At 45.6% G+C, this 7,716-nt stretch overlaps 1 pseudogene; it reads left to right on the top strand.

Annotated features, from left to right (window-relative positions):
• The window catches only part of LOC107124586, a 175,474-nt pseudogene that overhangs the window by 104,804 nt on the left and 62,954 nt on the right, over positions 1–7,716 (top strand).

Below are 7,716 nucleotides of genomic sequence, written 5' to 3'. Positions count from 1 at the left end.
TCCCTCCCCCCCCCCCCCCCCCCCCCACTCTTGCAGGACTTTTCCTTCTCGGTGGTGCGAAGTCCAGGAGGTAAAAATGCATCGGGGGAGGGACGGGATGAGTAAGTCAGTAAGGGGGGGGAGCTCCTGGGGGCGCCCAGAGGGGCTTAGCCGAAGGAAGAGGAGCCCCGAGCCTCGGAGGGGCTCCTTGCAGTGCGAATGGGGGGAGGCCAGAGATAGGCAGCCGCCTGCCTAAGGAGAGGAAGCGGGCCAATGTTCCCTCTAAGCTGTGGAGCCTTGTGAGGAGCAAAAGTTATCTTTTGTGAGTTGCTGGCACTAAAGTTCTGAGTCAGTGATTTGGCTGCTGCATAAATTAATTTGCTCTGGAGCCGTCCTCCCTGAGCTAAGACAACAATGTGTGAGCCGGAGGCTAAAAAAACTGTGAGCTAGCTCACACTAACTCAGCTTAGAGGGAACACTAGTAGGCCACCCTCTCCTTTAGGGCCCTGAAGCCGAACCATCCACGACGCCGGAGGGTGGATGGGTGGGTGTCTCTTGGCGTTCCCCACTGCAAAGCCGGGAGGCTCCCTGCAGTAGCTTATTTGGGGGGGGGAGAGCTCAGGCGCCTTCCCTTGGCGTCTGGAGGCGATGCACTGAAACGGGGTTCCTTTCCAGGATTTGGGGGGGACACCCCGAGACTCCATGTCTTCCTCCATGGGAAGGTGGCCTCTGTCTCTTCCTAGAAAAGTTTTCCCAAGCACATCATCCCCGCCTCACAGTTATAAGGACAACACCCCCCCCCCCCTTCTCTACAGTGGCTGCCATAACTTGGATTTTTTACTGCCTTCTCTGAGGAAGGGCGCTTTGACTGTCTGGGAAAAGCAAGATGGGTAGCCATGTTAATCTGTCTGTAGAAGACTGCAGTAGAAAAGAGGAAGAGTCCAGGAGCCCCCATAAAGGCTAACAAAATCTGTGGAGTCTCAGCTTTCCTGAGAAAAGGACAAGAAGAAAAACCGGGTGTGTGTGTGTGTGTGTGTGTGTGTGTGTTTCCACGTGGCTTCAAAATATCTGGAAATTTTACATCCTTAGTTGTGAAGGAGGTAAGATGTCCCGGTAAAAGCCAGCACAAAGGGTCAAAGTTCTTCCATCTGTTTCTCTCCTTGACAGGCAGTGGGGCGGCATTGGTGTCACATTCTGGATCCTGTCCTCTTTAGCATAGAATGGAAACTGCCACTATGCACCCTACTCAGGTAAGGGAAACTTCATCTGGAAGAGATTCAGGGGGCAGTTTTTTGAAGGGGGGGGTCCTTCTTTTCTGCAAGGCTGGAAGGAATTTTTCTCTGCCACATTGGTTTCGATCCTCCAAAACATTGAAGGTGCCACCTCCTAAGGCTGTTGTGGGGAAAGGAAGGGAAGGTGATTGCAAGCCACTCCAAGAATCCTTTGGGTAGTAAAGAGCAAGGTATAAAACCAACACTTCTTCTACCATCCAGTCATATCACGCTTATAACACACTTCACTCATGCGCCCATTTCTTACTCTACAGGACTACATTTTAGGTCACAACAACATATATTTAAAACTCCACATTAGAACATAGAAATAACACACACACATAGTCTAAAGGCTGTGAAATCCTTCAGTCTAAACTTCCCTTTCTCCAACGCTGGTATTCCCTTTCCAAACTAGCTGAACAGATTGTACAACTAAGCCAGTATGCTGATAGCCGCTACAGTAATTGTCAGCCTACAGGTCATTTTCTCCAATAGTCTCGCCTTTCTCTCTTACTTTCCTTCACCCAGCTCAGCCAGATCTTGCAAAGCTGAATAAGAAAAATAGGGCTCACCAAAGAAAATTTCTCTTCTATATCTTTAACGCACTTAGTTGTATTATTATACCAAATTTCCTTATAACAAATTTCCTGTATTAACTAGCATTCATTCATTCATTATATATGAAGTACATTTCATGAACATAAGCAAAGCCAGTAAATGATAATATGAGTATAATACAAAACAATACAAAATCTTGATGTAGTTATTCTTGACATTGTTTTGGCTGAGCTCCTGAAATGTTTACTCTTTGAGACGTCCTGACAGAGCTGTAAAGTGTGCAAAGCAAACTGAGGAGTCCTCGTTATACAAGTTCCCGAACAGTGTTTATCACTCCGTTTGAAAACATGTAGTTCCAAGGAATGTAAGAGATAAAGAGAACACACTTTCCTAGGATTAAACAGCGGTTTCGTATGTCTTTTTCAACTCTATCTCTCAGTTGGTGTTTGTCACCAATCTCTTGCCGTGGCACAAGCAGGAATGACAATAATGTGGATCAACGCAACCTCTCTCTAAACTTTGGGAAGAGCTGTTTTCTCAAGAGCAGTCCTCCAAAGAGCTCTCTCAGCCCCACCTACCTCACAGGGTGTCTGCTGTGGGGAGAGGAAGAGCAGGAGATTTATTTATTTATTTATTGTCTGATTTATACCCCGCCCTCCCTGCAAAGCAGGCTCAGGGTTGCTTCCAATAACATAAATACATAATAAAAACATACATAATACAAATTAAAACATAACAGTTAAAAATAATACATTACAAAGTTTTGTAAGCCGCTCTGTTTACTGTTTACTTGGGTTGGTTTCCCTTGGAAGAAGAAAGCCCTGGAGCGTTCTGGTGTCTTGGTACTATTAGCTTTAATGGCAAATATCTGGCAGAGCTGAGCAAGGGTGGAAGCCAGAGGAATTCCCACAGAGTAGCAGCTCCACTACCCCCCTTCAGATGCTCAGAGGGAGCATTTCTGTGCCTCAGCTAGAGATGTGAAGGCCCTAACATATGGTATCAGATTGATCTAATTTCTGTGCATTGAGGACAAGCAAGTCTTAGGTTACAAACTGAACTCTCCAATGCAAGAACAAGAGGCATTTCTTCCTTTAGGAGGTGCTATTGTCACGAGAAAAGAAAAAGGTTTCAGTTTTGTTTTTGCATGTGGGCGGGTATTTTGTTTGTAATAACTGTTTGGATACACTATATTTTTAATAGGCTAGTTGTGATCATTTCATGCCAAGTAAAAATGTCCATAGTCATATTTTATGTTCCTAAAGTAACAGAATGACTTTCAATCTAGAAAAGACAAAAGAAGTGCTAATGTAGCATTTTTTTCAATTTTTCCGAAAATTTCTGTTTTTTCCCGGGAAAAAATGGGGGAAAAACAGGTTTTTTTCCAGAGCTTCAAAATTTCCGGAAATTTTACTTCTCTGGCCTCAGCCTGTCTCCCTTTCTCTCCTGATTTCAGCTGCTGTTTCTTCACACAGACACATTCCTGCCCCTTCTCTTCAGTTGGGTGCTTGGACAGAGCTCTTGCCTAACACTTCTGGCCTGTCGAAGAGATGTGTACAATGGTAAAGGGGTCACCAGTCCCTCTTGTCCTTTTGGGTTTGTCTTAAAAATTAGCCCCTAGGACGGACTAAGCCTATATAATAAGAGGCTAAGCTTGTTAACATCCTTAAAGAGCCAAAAAGAGACAGTTAACTTTCCCAAACAATCATGAAGACATATCTAAAATAGCTTGGTTTGTTATAAAGAAAAATGATCTTAAACCCGGTCTACAAACCACAAGAAGCCCTTTTGATTCACTAGGGCAATTCTCTCTCTCTCTCTTTTTTTTTTAAAGTGTATTTTTTTATGTTAAAATTTTATTAAGAAATACAGTGAATTATTACAAATATAACCAATCTTTTACATTTTTTCATAAAACAAACTCTGTAACCAGAAAACCTTTGTAATAAGCTTAGTAAGAGCAAATATCTAACTGCACATTATCCCAGAATAAGCTTAGAAATCATATAAACCTATTTTGTATGTTCCTTGTATAAGTGAGATAGTTGTGAATACTACTTTGAGTTCTTCGATTAGTTAAAAGTTAAGCCATTCAATGTATGCTGGGTTGGATGGAAGAAGATCTCTTTCTGTCATATACTGTAAATAGTTGAACCAAGTTCTGACAAACTTGGAGTGCGTGTTGGTGGATCTGTAATGTTTGTCATTATAGGTGTGTGCTATACGATCCATGATGAAATGTTCCTAGGGCAATTCTCATGTGTCTCCTTAGCATGTGAAAGTTTTGTGATGTTCAGTGATGTATCTCCATTCTCTTTTATATTCCATGTTACTCTCTTGTGTCTCTCCTTCCCCCCCAGAGAGAAGCCTGTCTTCATAGCCAAGAGACCAAAGGCATATTTACACAGTCAGAGGTGACCCAGGAGAAGGGTAAAGAGATGGAAGAGCAGGACCCAGGAGGACCTGGAACTGGCAAGAGAGCAAGGAAAGGCTCCCATCCCACCCAAGGTGGGAGTGGTGTTGAATTCTGGGGAAGCCCGGTGACAGAAATTTGTTATCAGCTCACTGCAGTCTCAGATGTACGTTGTCGACACTTCCGGAAATTTTGCTACCACGAGGCTGATGGGCCCCGAGAGGTTTGCAGCCAGCTCCATGGACTTTGCAACCACTGGCTGGAACCGGAGAGCCGTTCCAAGAAGCAGATCCTGGACCTGGTGATCCTGGAGAAGTTCCTGGCCATCCTGCCCCCGGGGATGGAGAGCTGGGTCAGAGGATGCGGGCCAGAGACCAGTTCCCAGGCAGTTTCCCTGGCCGAAGGTTTCCTCCTGAGTCAGGCAGAGGAGAAGAGGCAGGCAGAACAGGGGAGGGGATTCCTTCCAGATAATGTCCAATTCAAGCAACGATATCTGGCCTTATCCTAAAGGTTCCCTGCCAGACATCTATCCAAGTGTTAATCATCCAAACGGGGGATTTAACAGCCTCCTGCAGGAGCCTCTTCTGCTAGATAATTTCTTATCCCTCCAGATAACTCACCAGGTCTGCTGATGGAAGGGTGCAGAGTCTGGGAGTGGGGCAGGATCCATTTCTTGGTCTCTTTGCCATTCCATCTGTTACCCCTCTCCCTCACTGCTGTTTCAGATGTGGGCACCATCCGTGAAGAAAGAAGCTACATTCCCTGAGATGGAAGGAGCTTCCTTGGAGCAAGGGCAGAGGGCGCAGGCCCAGGAGGGTGCCCAAGATGTCCTCTCCTGTGGTAAGGACTCACCATGCCTGAATGAGATTGGGGCACACTTTGACTTTGATGGGTAGAGAGTTCAGGTCAGGAAAAGAATTAAATACTTCTTCACACAACATAGTTAATTTGTGGCACTCAGTGTCCACTAACTGTGATGCCTCTTGAACAGGCTTAGACAAATTCATGGAGGGCAATTCCTCCTATTAAATATTCACAAATCACCTTCCTTCCAGAAGAGGAATTCAAGGTGGCTCAAAAGAGAAAAGGTAGACAAACCTCGATGGAGCTATTTAAATAAAGGAAGCCTCCCCCTCCCGGGGCAAAAGAGCTCTGAAAACCAGTTCCTAGGGGCCCAATAATCATGGGAAAATTTGGCTTCTGTCCCCTTGCTTATAGGGGCATCTGGCGGGCTACTGTGGGAAACAGGATGCTGAAGCAGAGATGGCAAGCTATGACGCGACGCCCCTCAGGATCGTTGGGGAGGGGGTTTCGGATGTGTCTTGGGACAGATGTGGTGTCATGTTGATGTTGGGTCTGACTGAAAACCTGGTCGTGACATTAGCATGACAACAGACACTCTGAAAACTCATTGATATTACCCTAGAGGTTCCAGATGTGCTTCAGTCACAACTGAGTTTTGAGCTGAATGTGATGGTGGATGTGTCATTTTCACACACTCTGTTTCCCCCGCCTGCCCAGACAGAAGTCTCACAGAAGTCTGTAATATGTTGCAGCATTTATGACTTCCAAGGTTCATAGATACCTGATACTTCTCTTCCGTCAAAATTCTCCTCTTCCAGAATTTAGTAAAAAACTGTTAAAGAATTTGTTGAGTGTACACAAGGCAAGGTTTCAGACTCCTGGGAAGGAGGTGCGTGAAGCAGGGAAGAAAACAAGCCGATGGAATAGGAAGTCATCACAAGCACCCTTCCTTCATCCTTTCTCTTACTAACAGGCAGTGGAGAGATGCTGTTGAGCCATCGTGTTTTTGGAGGTGTGGAAACAGCTGCTGCACTTACAGCCCAGGTAGGGGAGATCAGCAGGGGAAAACTTGGGTCTCCCTCCTTTTTCATGGGGGCTCTTGCTTGTGCAGTTTCTATAAGATGTCCTGAACATCGCTCCCTTTACCCATGCCAAACCATACATCCTCAAACCATACACGCTTCCAGTGTGCAATCTCTGCCTGATGTGATCTCTGATGATGGAATCTGCTTTTTCTTTCAGTTTCCCATTTCCTTTGAGGAGGTGGCTGTGTATTTCACGGAGGCAGAATGGGCCCTGCTGGATCCGGGCCAGAGAGCTCTCTACAGGGAAGTCATGCTGGAGAACTATGGGAGCGTGGCCTCTCTGAGTAAGGATCTTTCATAGGTGCCAAAGGTGCAAATTGCTGCCATTGGGATGAGCCATGAATCAAAATATTGAATAGCAATACACCATTTTGACACCTGTCCCACTAGTTCACCAGGGACAACTGAGGCCAGAGTTGTGGCCATCATCCAAGACAGAGAAGGTGTCCTGGCCTGGGGCAAAGGTGGGGATGAGAGACAGGAAGACTCTGGAAAGGACCACACCCTCATTTCTCTGTTGCCAGGGGGATTACCAACATCTGCTCTGCCTCTGATCTGGAAATGATCTCATCAAAAAAACAGAAATGGGTCTTCCTGGGTCACTAGTCTTTGTACCTGGACAGCCCCCAGGTCAGTAGGTTCATGAGGAGAGTGCCCACAAGTAAAGCAGACCCCTTTTTAAAAAGTATGTGTGTGTTAAGGATGTAAAAATGACACATCACTAAACAGCACAGTTTCTACAGCTCAGCAACAGAAAAACAAGAAAAGCTAACTGTTCTAATCAGTGTTCCCTCTAAGATGAGTTAGTGTGAGCTAGCTCACAGTTTTTTAGCCTCCAGCTCACACATTTTTGTCTTAGCGCAGGAAGGATGGCTCCAGAGCAAACTAGTTGATGCAGTAGCTCAATTGCTCGCTGACAACTTTAATGCCAGTAGCTCACAAAGTAGAATTTTTGCTCACAAGACTCCACAGCTTAGAGGGACCAGTGGTTCTACTACATGAAAGACATGGCATTAGATGGCACCTCTTGTTGCAGCATAAGTATTCCAGTTGTAGCCTGAGTTACTCTACATAAAACTTTTCATCATGATGAAGCAAGAAAATTTCATACCATGGCATGAGCATAAAGTTAGCATGTAGTGGTTAAGTGCGCGGACTCTAATCTGGGAGGACCGGGTTTGATTCCCCACTCCTCCACTTGCACCTGGCTGGATGACCTTGGGCAAGCCATAACTCTGGCACAGCTGTTCTTGAAAAAGAGCAGTTTCTGTCAAGAATTCTCTCAGCCCCACCTACGTCACAGGGTGTCTGTTGTGGGAGGGGAAGGGAAAGGAGTTTGTAAGCCGCTCTGAGACACCTTTGGGTAGTGAAGGGCGGGGTATAAATCCAATCTCTTCTTCTATACCCATGTTATGCTCTCTAGGGTCAGGTGGTGCTAATGATCCAATCAAGGGTACTTCTTGATGGTATTGTCCAGAGGCTGTCAGCGGCCTCCTAATCCCCCCTCTTGGTTACACATCTGGATACAGGTTCTCATGATTAACCAATTACCATAATCTTGAGCCCAACCTTGCAAAAGATAAGGATGCTAGCTGCAGGGAGACTC

Source organism: Gekko japonicus, unplaced genomic scaffold (assembly GCF_001447785.1).
Source record: "Gekko japonicus isolate JY-2015 unplaced genomic scaffold, Gekko_japonicus_V1.1 scaffold1053, whole genome shotgun sequence".
Lineage (NCBI taxonomy): Eukaryota > Metazoa > Chordata > Lepidosauria > Squamata > Gekkonidae > Gekko > Gekko japonicus.
This window is presented reverse-complemented; position numbering and strand designations above follow the sequence as displayed.